This window comes from Chiloscyllium punctatum, chromosome 23 (assembly GCF_047496795.1).
Source record: "Chiloscyllium punctatum isolate Juve2018m chromosome 23, sChiPun1.3, whole genome shotgun sequence".
Classification (NCBI taxonomy): Eukaryota; Metazoa; Chordata; class Chondrichthyes; order Orectolobiformes; family Hemiscylliidae; genus Chiloscyllium; species Chiloscyllium punctatum.
Genome location: NC_092761.1, coordinates 78,508,209 through 78,524,795, shown reverse-complemented (window position 1 = coordinate 78,524,795; position 16,587 = coordinate 78,508,209).

The window sequence follows — 16,587 nt, the reverse complement described above, 5'->3', positions numbered from 1 at the left end:
TAAGATGGCGCTAGAATGGTAACACTACACAGCATTTTTCACTGAACTGTGTAACGAAATGCATTTGACAATAAATAAATAAATAGTTGAATTATCAAAACAGTGAAGATAGTTAAATCATGGGTGTTCAAATTTGTAACATCTAAGTAGTAAAGAGATATTGATTAATGTTTTAGTGAATGTTTTGCATTAATTAATGTGAAACTACAATAACTTATGAAACATTATGATCATATGATAAAGGGGTATTTCGATCTTGTAAAAATGAGAGAATAATTGAAGCTCGATTATCAATCTGGTGGACTGGATTTTCTGTGGAGTATTGGGATAGTTGAGGTTCCATTCTAGTTTTTAATACTATTTGGAGATGCTATTCAAACTGAAATAAAAGATAAGGGCATAGCCACTGTTGAAGAAAGGGAAACGTCTGCAGGGACAACAGCAATGATCTAAAACCATATTTGCATTAATTCTGTTGAACTCTGGAAAATGGAAAGAGTTAATTACTAAGAATCTCTGATACCTCAGAGAGCAGTCTGAAGATAAAGAATCTTTCGCAAGCAAAACGTGTCTGTCAAGGTTACAAGCTGCGATATACTGGATAGTTTCTGCTGTCTGAGCAAGATAACTAGGTAGGACTTCAAGTGTTCAGTGTATTGCAACATTTATTATTCCAAAAAGAAAGAATTGTGATGAATTTTAGAAAGCATGAACTTTTGAAAATTTGCAAAACTTTGTGAGAAGCTGTAATCCCAGCTACACCAATTTTATTTTCATTGCTTACGTCTCTGTGTAATTAGGCATAGACATCATCCATGTAAGGCATCGTGGAAGGAATTGATACTGCCATTTTGTTTTCGCATTTCTTCTATTTGTTTTTACACATTGTTAATCTTCCACATTGACACCAGTCTTCATTGTCTTTTCCAACACTGCGCAAAGGTTTTGCTACATAAGATTTAGTGCTGATCATGATCCTATTACTTTGACCATTTCAAGGGGATCAAGGGTTAAGATTTAGATTTAGATTCTCTACAGTGTGGAAACTGGCACCTTCAGCCCAACAAGTCCACACCGCCCCTCTGAAGAGAATCCCATCCAAACCCATTCCCCTACCCTATATTTACCCCTGACTAACGCACCTAACACTGTAGCCAATTTAGCATGGCCAATTCACCTGACCCACACCTCTTTGGATTGTGGGAGGAAACTGCAGCACCCAGAGGAAACCCACACAGACACGGGGAGAATGTGCAAACTCCACACAGACAGGCGGGAATCGAACCCAGGTCCCTGGTGCTGTGAGGCAGAAGTGCTAACCACTGAGCCACTGTGCCACCCATAAGGTTAAGGGTTAAGGAATGCAAGAGACTGGGGTTGAGAAATGTATCAGCCATGATCAAATGGAGAAGCAGACTGAATGGGCGGAATGGCCTAACTCTGTTCCTGTATCTTATGGTCTATGACCTTGCTTCAAATAATTTAAAGGATGCTTTGGCTTCGAAATAAGTCTTAATTGTTTGTGAGGTTTTGATGAACAAGGCAGAATACTATGTAGGTTGATATTTCCTTCAATGGTATCAACTAACACAAATGCTTGTTGTTATGAAATGTTACATAGTTAAACTAAGTTAGAGGTTTTTTTTTAATCTGTCAGAGTTTTCTTTATAATTAAAGGTGGAGTTTTTCCATAGATACCTAGAACTGTATTTTGGTACATCTAAGCATGGATCCTAATGTCTGATCATAATGTATGTTGTTGACAAACAGGACATAAGACTGAGTGACTGACATAGGTTGGCATGAAGTTGGCATTGCTCATGGCTACCTCCAAATTATTTCTGGGGGTGGTGGGCTGAAATTCTGCTCACACTTCCATTCTGATAAATGTCTCTTGTGCACTCAATAACCCTTATCTCCTTCAACAGTTATGTGCGGCTGAACTGAACTCAATACTTTTGTCTCTCTCTCTCTGTCAGCTGCCAGTCAAAAATGAGAAGCAATCAGAATAAAATGACTAAAGTCAGAGAACTTTCCTGCCCATAAATTCCAAACATCAGTTTAACACAAGTAGGGTATTTAACAACTGTCCTCCATGCTGCATTCAAGCAATGAGAGATTAAATTCCCTACAATATGGAAACAGACCTTTTGGTCCAACAGGTCCACACCAACCCTCTGAAGAGTAACCCACACAGACCCATTCCTATCTTTACCCCTGACTAATACACCTAACACTATGGGGAATTTAGCATGACCAATTCACCTGACCTGCACATCTGTGGATTGTGGGAGGAAGCCAGAGCACCCAGAGAAAACCTGCACAGACCCAGGGAGAACGTGCAAACTCCAAACAGGCAGTCACCCAAAGCGGGAATTGAACCCAGGTCCCTGGCGCTGTGAGGCAGCAATGCTAACCACTGAGCCACCATGCCAGGTGCAATATATTACCAGACACAGCCAGCACAAGTGGAAGTACATTGATTAGATTTGTATAAGCTTTGCTTGCATTCCATTGAAAAGTGTTAGAAATTATCTACATGAGATGGTCAAAGTGATAAAGGAATTAGATAAGATAGTTTTTGAGGTGCCAGTGTTAGACTGGGGTGGACAAAGTTAAAAATCACACAACACCAGATTATAGTCCAACAGGTTTATTTAGAAGCACTAGCTTTCGAGGTGCTGCCTCTTCATCAGGTGAACTAGAACCTGGTATTGTGTGATTATTAACTGAAACAAGATAGTTTCTTTATATCTAACTCCTCTGACGTGAAAATTAAGAACAAAAGGAAGTTGTGTAAAGCCATTTTGAACTATGAAATTGCACAGTTGTTGTTGCATTTAATGGCTAACTAACATCTGGTTTTTACCGGTAGGTTGCAGATGCTGAGTTAACTGAAATTTTCAAGATTGCATTAGATTCATTTTTGATCGTTAAAACGGAATAGAACAAAAGGTGAGTAAATGAAGTTCAGGCATAAGTAATTCATGAACTAATTGAACAGTTGAATATGCATGAGGAGCTGTCTGGCCTTCTTTTCTGATGACTAGATTATTAGAATAACGAGAATGTAGCAGTGAGTGAAGTTCTTTGTCAATGCTTTATGTTAACAGAATTCGCCTCTGGTGCCCATCTTATCCTGTAAAAGTCTCAATGTATGCAAATAATGAACTGCATGAGGAAGGAATGCTTTTGGTTTTGCAGTTGCAGAGAATATCAAATGCCAATGTTTGTCTTCTTTGATACATAAAGATTACACAGAATTGCTTTAGTATCTGTCAACATAGAAAAAGACATTTAATAATAAAGTATATTTTTGCATTAAAAAATGTTGATGGACTGACATCCAAACTGTCTCAGCCAAAGCTAGGTTCAACACTTCTCTACGCTGAAATATGTCACTTCCAGATATGTGCCAAATATGTATAAAACTTGTTAGACAAAACGATATAAAGAGATTGAATTTATAGACTATACTGAAATATAACACCTTAATGAACTTGAAAGTAATTTCAACATCACTGGCATCTCTTTAGTGTCAAAACCAAGAATTGTCAAAGTGATTACCATATTGTTTAAAAGTAAGCTACTAGCACTTATCGTAAATGCTGATTGTTCAATTAGTGGGGGAAGTTTAGTTCCAAATGAGCTAGCACCTAGTCTAGACAGGAAGCATATAGAAGACAACAAGTATCTGATTAGCCTGTGGATGTTGACCAGTTGTTGATGGCAAAGGCAATTATGTGGTTGGCTCTCAGGCAGCTGAACCACATGTGGGTGTGAACGAGAAACCAGAAGCCACTGGACCTTCAGAAAGGGAGATGTTGTCTTTCTGAATGCAATAAAAAATACCTCAAGCCTGAAGAAAACCAGATTATTTTCCCTCATCAGCTGCTTTTAGCTGTTGCTTTACACCAATAAGTTAAACATTTTTAAAGTTGTGAACCAGTCTCTCTATGCCTCATACAATTAAGTGAATGTACCTGGAGAAGAGTATTCAAAAAGCAGCAAGTCTTGATAAGTGATAGAATCATTTCAACAGACTCTGTGGACAAGAGCAATTGAACTGTCTTCCGAGTTTTCTCTTTTACCTGTAACACCATTCTCTTTTGTCTGCATTCAAGTATGTGCAGAAGCTTTTTACAAGGGGGTTAGAATTATATGTTGACAGTTTGCAGTTGATTACCTGTAGCTAGAAGATATTTATTTGAAATAAGGATAGACCAGATCTAAAAGTTGAAGTTCTAAATTGGAGAAAGGCCAATTTTGACGGTATTAGGCAAGAACTTTCAAAAGCTGATTGGAGGCAGATGTTCGCAGGTAAAGGGACGGCTGGAAAATGGGAAGCCTTCAGAAATCAGATAACAAGAATCCAGAGAAAGTATATTCCTGTCAAGCTGAAAGGGAAGGCTGGTAGTCTAGGGAATGCTGGATGACTAAAGAAATTGAGGGTTTGGTTAAGAAACAGAAGGAAGCATATGTCAGGTATAGACAGGATAGATCGAGTGAATCTTTAGAAGAGTATAAAGAAAGTAGGAGTATACTTAAGAGGGAAATCAGGAGGGCAAAACGGGGACATGAGATAGTTTTGGCAAATAGAATTAAGGAGAATCCAAAGGGGTTTTACAAATATATTAAGGACAAAAGGGTAACTAGGGAGAGAATAGGGCCCCTCAAAGATCAGCAAGGCGGCCTTTGTGTGGAGCCACAGAAAATGGGGGAGATACTAAATGAATATTTTGCATCAGTATTTAATGTGGAAAAGGATATTGAAGATATAGACTGTAGAGAAATAGATGGTGACATCTTGAAAAATGTCCAGATTACAGAGGAGGAAGTTCTGGATGTCTTTAAACTGTTAAAGGTGGATAAATCCCCAGGACCTGATCAGGTGTACCCGAGAACTCTGTGGGAAGCTAGAGAAATGATTGCTGGGCCTCTTGCTGAGATATTTGTATCATCGATAGTCACAGGTGAAGTGCCGGAAGACTGGAGGTTGGCAAACGTGGTGCCACTGGTTAAGAAGGGTGGTAAGAACAAGCCAGGGAACTATAGACCAGTGAGCCTGACCTCGGTGGTGGGCAAGTTGTAGGAGGGAATTCTGAGGGACAGGATGTACTTGTATTTGGAAAGGCAAGGACTGATTCGGGATAGTCAACATGGCTTTGTGCATGGGAAATCATGTCTCACAAACTTGATTGAGTTTTTTGATGAAGAAACAAAGAAGATTGATGATGGCAGAGCAGTAGATGTGATCTATATGGACTTCAGTAAGGCGTCGACAAGGTTCCCCATTGGAGACTGATTAGCAAGGTTAGATCTCATGGAATACAGGGAGAACTAGCCATTTGGATACAGAACTGGCTCAAAGGTAGAAGACAGAGGGTGGTGGTGGAAGGTTGCTTTTCAGACTGGAGGCCTGTGACCAGTGGAGTGCCACAAGGATCAGTGCTGGGCCCTCTACATTTTGTCATTTACATAAATGATTTGGATGCGAGCATACGAGGTACAGTTAGTAAGTTTGCAGATGACACCAAAATTGGAGGTGTAGTGGACAGCAAAGAGGGTTACCTCAAATTACAACAGGATCTAGACCAGATGGGCCACTGGGCTGAGAAGTGGCAGATGGAGTTTAATTCAGATAGATGCAAGGTGCTTCATTTTGGGAAAGCAAATCTTAGCAGGACTTATACACTTAATGGGAAGGTCTTAGGGAGTGTTGCTGAACAAAGAGACCTTGGAGTGCAGGTTCATAGTTCCCTGAAAGTGGAGTCGCAGATAGATAGGATAGTGAAGAAGGCGTTTAGTATGCTTTCCTTTATTGGTCAGAGTATTGAATACAGGAGTTGGGAGGTCATGTTGCGGCTATACAGGACATTGGTTACGCCACTGTTCGAATATTGCATGCAATTCTGGTCTCCTTCTGATCAGAAAGATGTTTTGAAACTTGAAAGAGTTCAGAAAAGATTGACAAGGATGTTGCCAGGGTTGGAGGATCTGAGCAACAGGGAGAGGCTGAACAGGCTGGGACTGTTTTCCCTACAGCATCGGAGGCTGAGGGGTGACCTTATAGAGGTTTACAAAATTATGAGGGGCATGGATAGGATAAATGGGCAAAGTCTTTTCCCTGGGGATGGGGAGTCCAGAACTAGAGGGCAGATGTTTAGGGTGAGAGGGGAAAGATATAAAAGAGACCTAAGCGGCAACTTTTTCACGCAGAGGGTGGTACGCGTATGGAATGAGCTGCCAGAGGATGTGGTGGAGGCTGGTACAATTGCAACATTTAAGAGGCATTTGGATGGGTATATGAATAGGAAGGGTTTGGAGGGATTTGGGCCGGGTGCTGGCAGGTGGGACTAGATTGGGTTGGGATATGTTGTCGGCATGGACGGGTTGGACCGAAGGGTCTGTTTCCATGCTGTACATCTCTATAACTCTAAATGATAATAATTACTAAGTACAAAAACCTGGTCCATGCTTTCCATTAACCTGGGTCTAAAAAGACAAGTACATTTGGAAAATGTGCATAGTTTGAAAATAGTTCTAAGTTTTATGATGCCTCTGGAAATCACAGGACTTTATTTCCAGTGCAATACTCCAGTGAGTTGTAACATTTAGAAATCAGAATTAGAGAATGCTGGAGAAAGTGCAAAACATCTGTTGCAAATGAAGAGAAAATGACATTCTCATTAGGGGACAGGCTGTCCTTGAATTCTGTGAATGGAAAAAAATCACTTTCCTGTTATTTAATCAAACCCAGTTAAATGGCATGAAAGTCTGCTCAACTGATTGCACTTCTCATTTGAAATTAGTTTGTGAAGTCTTAATCCATTTTCCACTGGACATAATTCTGGAGCACAAAATTGCTCTTTAATTTAATTATATTTATCAATCAATCTCATATTAAGAAAGCGTGTGTACATTGTATAAATTAGAAATCACATAGATCTCAGAGTTAAGACGATGGTTTGAAATTTGTCATTAAAAGCTGATCATCTTGCAACCTCCACCCAGCTCCTTTACCTTTCAGTCAGAAGTCTTAAATTCTAAATCCACTCAGGGACTGAGTAAATTGTGTAAGTGGACAATTCTGTGTAGCTTTGAGAGAGTACAGCTATTGTCAAAAATGTTGCTCATTGAGTTGAGACATTGAAACTCAACTACATGTTGAAGTGATGACTTTGAAGATTTCCTGTATCCCTACAAACAGCAGCAGAAGTTTTCTTATTGTATGAACCAACATTCCTTTCTCAGCTAACCATCAGGACTGAACTAACCGGCCATTATTCCAAATGATGTGGAATCTTAATATACAAAGATGGCTGATGCTTTTGTCAAAATGGCAGTAGTGTTTGCACAATGTCATTTATTCCATGCACTGCAAGATGTTGAAATCTAAGGCTTCCATTCGTTTTGTTGTTCGCATGTTTGATATTGTTACCAGTATAATGCTTTTTTCCTCCAACATCATATTCTTTCAGCTCAATAAGAATATGTGCAATTGTAATAGAAATGAATGCTCAAGTATCCATTTCAATTGGAATATCCACAAGAGTGATTTGATGGTTATTGCTTGAATGTTGCAGTGGGTAACTGAAAACAATGAGATTCAAAGTTAAGTATATTTTAAGAAATGTAAAACAAAAATTAATAACTTAAAACAGTGGGATACAACTTTGCAACAACTCCTTGAATCAGAATTATTTAAAACTGATCAAAGCAGCATAACTTTTAAGAAAAAAACATCACTTTTCCTTGTATTACATCATGAGAGCTGCAGGACTTCCATTCAAACAGATATTAATTGTTTCATACAAGATATTGACGACGTCGTTTGATAGAATCTATTCCATGATTTTGACTTCACAGTTCTCCAAGGTTCATGCACAGAGATTTATGGTTTTTGAGATTTGTAGCTTAGGTTGAGGTTCAGGTTGTAAGTTTGCTCACTAAGCTGGCAGGTTTGTTTTCAGACGTTTCGTTACCATGCTAGTGGCTAGCTTTCTGCCCGATACTGTGTGTTAAAAGACAGATTTCCAAAAGATGAACCCTGATGGATCCAACACATCCCAGTTCTATGGATTACCTAAAGTACACAAACCAGCCCCCCCCCCCCCTCCCCTCCCCCAGACATGTAGTTTCAGTATCTGGAACAGCGACATACAGGCTAGCCAAGGAACTCCACTGAAAACTGAAATACCTAGTAGAAGACTCATGCCACTCCATTCACCCCACCCAAGAATTCCTGATTATCATCAAGACAGAAGAGGACAAAATAATGGCCTCCTTTGATCTAACAGCCCTATTCACATCAATCAATATCAACCTGACCAAAGAAATACTGACCGCACTATTAAAGGAACCGAAGACACAAACACCAGACAGCATCAACTTCATCAGCTAGGACAACATCCTCAAGCTCGTAGACCTGTGCCTCACTACCCACTTCGCCTTCAATGACAAGACCTACAAACAAATCAATGGAACACCCATTGGATCACCAATATCAAGTTTCCTAGCCGAAGCAGTAATGCAGAGACTCAAATGAGCAGCCCACCCCACGATCCAACTCAAACTTTGTGTCCGCTTCGTGGATGACACCATTGTCATCACAAAATGAAACAAATTAGAGGAAACCTTCAACATCATCAATAACATCTTTACTGCAATAAAATTCACAAAAAAGAGAACAATAACAGACTCCCCTTCCTAGATGTCACGGTGGAACGAACTGTTAATGGAGAACTGCAGGCCAGTGTCTACAGGAAAGCAACACACACAGACCAGATACTCAACTACAGAAGCAATCATCCCAACACCCATAAATGGAGCTGCATCAGGATATTATTTAAATGGGCCACAATACACTGTAGCACCCAGGAACATGAGCAGCTGGAGAAGAACAGGTACCCAAAACACACAGTCTGCTGATTCTTAAACAACAAACAAGTAGACACAGCACACCCAGAAATTCTAGTCACACTGCCACACATCTCAGAGATGACTACTAGAATACTCCAACCCTTTGGAATCATGGTAGCCCACAAACCTACCAACACACTGAAACAGCTACTGATGAACCTGAAGGATCAACTAACAACAACCAACAAAATGAATATAATTTACAAAATACCATGCAAGGACTGTAACAAACACTGTATCAGACGGACAGGCAGGAAACTAGCTGCCAGGATACACAAACATCAACTAGCCACCAAAAGACATGACCAGCTATAACTAGTATCCTTACATACAGACAAAGAAGGACACCACATCGACTGGGACAACACATCTATCCTAGGACAGGCTAAACAAAAACATGTACAGACATTCCTAGAGGCCCGGCATTTAAACTGGAACTCCATCAATAAACACATTGATTTGAACCCCATTTGCCAACCTCTGAGATGAAGAACTGGAAATGATATCACCCACCTTAACAGACCAAGGCACATAAATAGAAAGCAGGACATAACACCAGTGCTTCACCGGAGACTCACTGTTGATGTTACCTAATATGGTTACAAAACATCTGAAAACAAACCTACCAGCTCAGCAAGCAACATTACAACCTGAACAGAGATTTACATTACAGTTATATATTTTGGTGCTGGAGGGTATATTGGAACTGGGAGGTTGCAAACTTGGGTAAGGTATTGCAATTGACTAAGGCAGCAACAGAGTGCTGCAGTCTCTCTCATCACCTGGGTATGGGTTTGTACTGAATGTTGGAGAATTAGCTTGCAGAGAAGGCAAGTAGGAGATTGTATCACCTTGTATTTTCCCAAATCATTCCTACCAGCTGTATGCTCAACCCAAATGTTACATATTCTGATTGGCAAATAGCCCACATTTGTTTTGGGCAGAATTTCACAGCGAGGAATAGTTAGACTACAGCAAAGCAGAGGGATACCTCTTTTTGCTGCCAGAAGAAGGGTCTGAGTGATGATAAAGGTTAGCGTGGTTTCTTTGTCTAGCTGGGAAAGGCACAAGCTTGGAACCTGGTTAATGCATTGCTGAATCAGAATCAGGATAGTTGTTGGGTGGTGTCGACAGTATTTGAACCAGTTATGATAGCTGTCATTCTCCAATCGCCTGGGAGCATTCAAGGTGATGATGGTTTCTGGAATCCATGGTACTGTAACCTAACAGAAAATAAACATGAGAAATAAGGAAAAGGGAACACTTTTGAGGAGTGGGGATTGATGGAAACTTCTTTTTTGCAACATCACATGTAGTGATCATTGAGTGCTGAGGCAGAGCATATGTTTATCGAATGAATTTGCGTATTGCTCAGTGAATAAGTAATTGGTAATTGTCAGTGTTTATGTTTTTGGCATGAAAAAGATCATAATTCTGAACAAATGTTCGACATAAAGCATTTTTTAAAAAAAGTCATCTAACTTCATCTGGTCAAATTCCCTAAAAGTTTTAGCGTGCTGAAGATTGCAATCTGTCTTGTAATTGCTAATTCTGCAGCTGCTGTATAAGAATTACATTGAGCTGAACATATGGACCCAAAGTAAGCTTGCTTTGAATTCATTGGATTAAAGCAGCTCTCAAACGTGTAACAAGTTCACCTGGCAGGCTGAGAACTTCAAACTCCGTTTTTGATTGAATACATTAAACTCTCCAAACTGAACATATCTGTTTAAATTTAACTTCTTTTTCCACAGGGTCTGAATGTACCTATTGACACGTTAGGGAGGGAATGGAGGGAACGGTCTCCAGAAGCAGAACATAACACAAAATGAAAAACCCTCATATCATCTAGGAGCATTTCTCCCCGCTCTTTGATTCCTGTCAGCTTGATGCCACTCTGCAATGTGTTTTGGGTTCCTAATGTGCACAACTAATTCTCATTCATATGATGGCTCTGAAATCAGAACTCCAATTGGGAACCAAATGTGTTTCTTGTCACATTGGGTTCTGGAGACTGACCCCTGTAGGTTTGTGGTTGGGCTAGTTTGTTGTCTCCAATCCTCAATTCCAGGAATTTCTAATCAACCAGTTCAGAGATGTGATGGCACAACTCTGAAGCAAGTGGGACTTGTACCTGGGTCTTCTGGCCCAGGGTTGGAACACCATCACTGTGACACAAGAGCCCTCAATCCTACTTTCTAGACTTCTTGAATCAACTTGTTCAAACATACCTCTTTCTTCCATTAAGTCCTTTATAGTTTTTATCAATCTGTTCCAACATCTGGGAGAGGTGGGACTTGAACGCAAGCCCCAGTGAACCACTATGTCACAAGAGCCCAAAATCATCCTTTCTAATCTTTTAAAACAGAAGTTTAATCAGTTTAGATAGCCCCTAGTGGGGCACTGTAAGGAAAACATAATCAAATGATTTACAGGAAGTGAAAAGGACAGAAACATATTAGACCAAAATAACATTGCCATGGGGGTACCCACTAGTCTCTGAAGGCCAGTATCATGCAAGTGAACTCTGCATGATCCCTCTCATTGGGAACACAAGCACAGATGTAATCACAGATGGGGACAGACTGTGGAGCAATATGATCCCCTGCACAGCTCTGGACCAGCTAATGACCACTTTGACTGAGCCACAGGAAGGTCCATTTAACATAGACTAAATCAAAAACATATTTATGGCTTCAGAATTTATTCAATTTCAATTTATTCAACAATTTCACTCGGTTTCGCTATGTTATGCAGAGTTTGTGATATTACACTGAGACAGCAAAACCCAATCAGCCTTTTTCTGTATCCTCAACACAGTACAGTGCAGCATAGGGGAAAAAAAAACCTTCAGCCCAATACGACTGCTTTGATTCCTATTCCTATTTAGACCAGCCACTTATTGCTCATGCATTGCTCTATCCCTCTGTGCGCCTCCTTGAATTAAACTATAAAACTTCTGCTGTGGTTACTCCGATGGTCCTAACTTTTGAATACCTGAAGAAGGGTCACTACAGTAACTCTGCTTTTTCTGCACAGATGTTGCCAGACTTGCTGAGTTTTTCCAGCAATTCTATTTTGATTTCCAGAATCAGCCGTTCTTTATTTCTATTGTTTTGAATATCCAATCCTATACTTTCTGAATAATTAATTCAGGACAATGGTTTTGTTCTCAAACAAAAGCTTAACAATTGGTCAAATTTTAGGATAGAGAAAAAAAAACAAGGTACTGTGGTTAATGTCTATGCTTCCAACCTGAAACAAATGTTTTCAGCCCCCATTCAGACAAAAGAATCATAGACAAATAAAAACACACAAGGAAGGAACAAATTAAAGTAAATAATAAAAGTTTCCAGATTACCCAAATGATGTGTTGTTCCATAGGCACAGATGTGAGTTCCTTGGTTGCTTTTCTGGGGAACTGTTGATCATCTTCTCAGTTCACTCAGGTAAAGGTAATAATACCTCTAACTCAACTTTATACTCTTGGATATTGCAAAACTAGGCATGGGAGATTAGGCAGAGAGAGTTCAAGACTGCATGCTGTGAAATCAGCAGCCAAATGATTATGTTCAGGAAACATAGTTCAAAAACAAGTTCAACTCTTGTTCTGTCCTGAGAGAGAGACCATCTTGGCTTCAATTACCATTTAACATCTGCAATCTGCTTGAATATAGAGTCTTTCCCAGACTTGCCAAAACCAATTCTCAGGTACTGGCTTAATTAATAGCCAACTTGTGTTATCTATTTATAGACAGTATTTTCCCAGGGTCACTGTGTCGGTAATTGAGGCAAAGCCTATAGTCAACCATCAGGCCTCGCCTCTTAATCAAACAAAAGTTAGTCAGTCTATTCCTTTCTTTTTACCACAGGCTGTCACAGGGTCCACAAATAATTTTCAGCTCCAAATCAAAGTTTTTAAAAGAATTTAAAAACCAGTAATGGTTCCAACAAACCTTAAAATTCTCACTGTATGGAAGCAGGCCATTCGGCCTATTGAATCCACACCAACCCTCTGAATAGCCTCCCAAACAGACCCATCTCCCCTAATCCTGTATTTCCCATTGTTAACTCACTTACCCTGCACACTGCGGGCAATTCAGCACGGCCAATACACCTAACTTGAGCATCTTTGGAATGTGGGAGAAAACCGGAGCACCCGAAGGAAACTCATGTAGGCACAGGAAGAACATGCAAACTCCACACAGACAGTTGCCTGAGGCTATGTCCCTGGCATTGTGAGGCAGCAGTACTAATCACCTGAGCCACCGTGCTGCCAAACTTAAACCAAACTTAAATATTTGAACAACTATAAGTTTCCTTAAGACCAGGAGTTCAAATTGTCTTGCACAAGAAAATAGTGAGTAAACAGCAACATAAATAGTGCCCACTTTATAATTAATCTCTATACCATTGGTTAAAAGTTAGTTTTCTTACTTAGTTTTATTAGTATTCAAATATTAATTAATAGAGAGTGTATATTTCCAACGAGAACTGTTTATTTTTAAATCAAAATATGTCTTAATTGTGACGTGAAAGATTTTTCTGCAACATTTTTGTCGGAATTAGCTTTCAGAAAACAGGGAAGATTTCAGTTTTGCAAATATCAAGAGGTAAATAGAAAGGAAGAAACAAATAAGACAAAATGAATAAAGGAACCCATCTACTGCCATTTGTTCAATGCCACTTTCTGACAGCCTCATAAGTTTTAAATAGCAAGTTGAATGAAGCAATCACACATTAATAGAGCAAAAGGAAAAAATGATAGCAAAGGAATCAATTCAAATTCAAAACTGCTGTCAAATAACATGTAGTTCACTGTCTCCATTAATGGCATACTCCTCCTACGTTTGCCTATTAATAATTACTATTGATGTCCCAAAATACAATGATCTTTTTAATGTTGGTACAGTCATGCTTGGTATAGTTGTTGCAAAAACATGATTCCAAATGAATGTATGAATTTTCTTTGAGGACGCAAGGGAAATGGTTCAATCCAGACAGCTTCCAGCCATCTTACAATTGCCCAGTGAACTCAAGGACAGTGTAATCACTGCCTAAACCTTTCCAAATTCATGGTGTTGTTCAATGTTACTGCAGAAAAGAGCTACCGCACTTGGTGAAAAGGAAGAATCTGGATGAGTTGGGAATCATCACAAATTGCTGCATGATTTTCACTGCTCCATTAGTCTTACAGAAAAGGAACTCGCTGTCAGCTCCCCATGATTGTCAATGAGTTAAACTTGCAGAAAGTTAGAGCTGGTATTTCATGGTTTAATAACCTGGCTAATGGGATGATTGATAGTCTTGGAATGTCACACAATCTTACAGACACAGAAGGAGAATGACTGGAATGGTCTCGGCTGCACTTCAATGGGTCGCAATTGTTCATTATATTTTTAATGTCTTAAATGTTTAATTTCTGTCCCTTCTTTCTCTCTATTGATTCCTATTTTTCTCGCTGTCTCATTATTTCTTTATCTAATTTAACATTGCTGGCCCTGCACCTCTCTCTATCTTTTTATCTCATTGATTCGGGAGACAATGTTTGGTTCCATCATTTACCTTGATGCAAACTGTTTCATTGACCATTTGGGAAACAACATCAATCCTTTGCGTGGGTACCTTACAATTTTCAGGACTTAACATTGAATTTAACAATTTCAGAACATGACCATCTACCTCCACGTTTGTTACTCACCCCCACATGCCCAGGTCTTATCCCACCGCAGCCAAACTGTTTTCAATGATCCACACTTCCTACAAGCATTTACTCCTCTCCTGGCTTACTATCAATAATCCCTTTGTTTGCTTCCTGTCTTTGTGTGTCCCTCTCTCTCTGGGCACCATCTTTATCTATTTGAGTCACTCCTTTTCCCCTTCCCCATCAGAGGCATAAATATCATTATTTCCTGGCTGCTTTCAGTTCTGACAAAGGTCAATGGACTTGAAATATTAACTCTGTTTCTCTCTCCACAGGTATCTGGTCGGCATGGACGGGTTGCACCGAAGGGTCTGTTTCCATGCTGTACATCTCTATGACTCTATGACTCTATGTTGTCAGACCTGCTGAGTTTCACCAACACTTTCTGTTTTTGCTCCAATTACCACACTTCTCTGGCAGCAATATATAATGTACATCAAATTGTTTGCATTCAGCAAATTTATGTGAATCTAGTCCCTAAATTCTTCTCTATTCATGTATATTATTTGTGGTTCAAATGTGAGCATGGAGAATGTTTGTCTGCATCAGTAGACTCACAGAATGGGATTAATAACAAAATTGATAGGATTTAAGAGAAAAATGAAACTCACAAAATGAAATGCATAGAGACCCAACATTAGGGCAGCATGGTGGCTCAATGGTTAGCACAGCTGCCTCACAGTGCCAGGGACTCAGGCTCGATTCCTGCATCAGGAGACTGTCTGTATGGAGTTTGCACATTCTCCCTCTGTCTGCATAGATTTCCTCCCACAATCCAACGATGTGCAGGTCTGGTGAATTGGCCATGCTAAATTGACCACAGTGATAGGTGCATTTGTTAGGGGAATAAGTCTGGGTGGGTTACTCTTTGAAGGGTTGGTGTGGACTTGTTGGGCTGAAGGGCCTGTTTCCATAGTGTAGGGAATCCAATTAATTTACAACTTTTAAGACCAATTTCGTACAATATTGCTTGTAACCCATTCTGTAATAAATAAACTCCCTCTATCCACCATTGTCTCCAATTGTTTTTGCTTCCTTGTGTTGTGTTTGGTCCGAAAGCATATTCTGTTTGATAAACGTCAGCGATGAGAGTCAAAGTTGATGTCTATGAACTTGTCAGCCGAAAACCTCCCTGATGAGCTAAATCCTTCAGGTGTTGTGGGATTAGCTGTGCACAAGACTATCCCAAAGCTGTTGCTGCCCAGTCGTCATTGGTTGTTGTCACATTGCCTTTGACATAGTGCGAATAAAAAGAAATATTACCATTCTTTCATGTTTATATTTCAAATAACACTCTCTTACAGTTACAAACACGATGTATTCATATCAAAGTTGAATCAAATGGGATTTTCTTTCTGTGGAAATCCCATGGGAAATCAGACCTAATTGGATTTCAGTAAGATCTGATTCATAAAGTAGTGTGACACTTATCATAAATGATTAATCACATTTTCTGCAGTTTATAATATAGACTTGTCAAGTCATACACCCATCCTGCCTGTGTTATTCATATATTTACTTTGTATAAATGAAGCTTGGATTTTCAGTCTCCTGTTGTGCAAACACAAAATCACTAAATCTCTGAATGGGATTGGATGCACCACGTTAACAAAATTTCTCATCTGGCTAATGCCTCAGGACAAGTACGATACCAATTCACTCCCCAGTGGGATTTACAGCTTATCACTATTTCTGCTGGCTGTATTTATGTTGTCAAAGTGAAACACACAAAGGAAAGCAAAGAGAGACCATTTCAGAAACAAATATGTATGAGTGACAAGTAACAAGGAACAACAAATCCCATTTACAATGAACACCACTTCAGCTGGTTAAATTAATGTCTAATTTCTGCATTTTTATGCCTTTAAATATTCTGGTGAACTCTCTTAAACACAAACAAATGTTTAAAAAGCAAACTGGTTATGAAATACTTTGAATGTGAAAATTCAGAATAATAGATA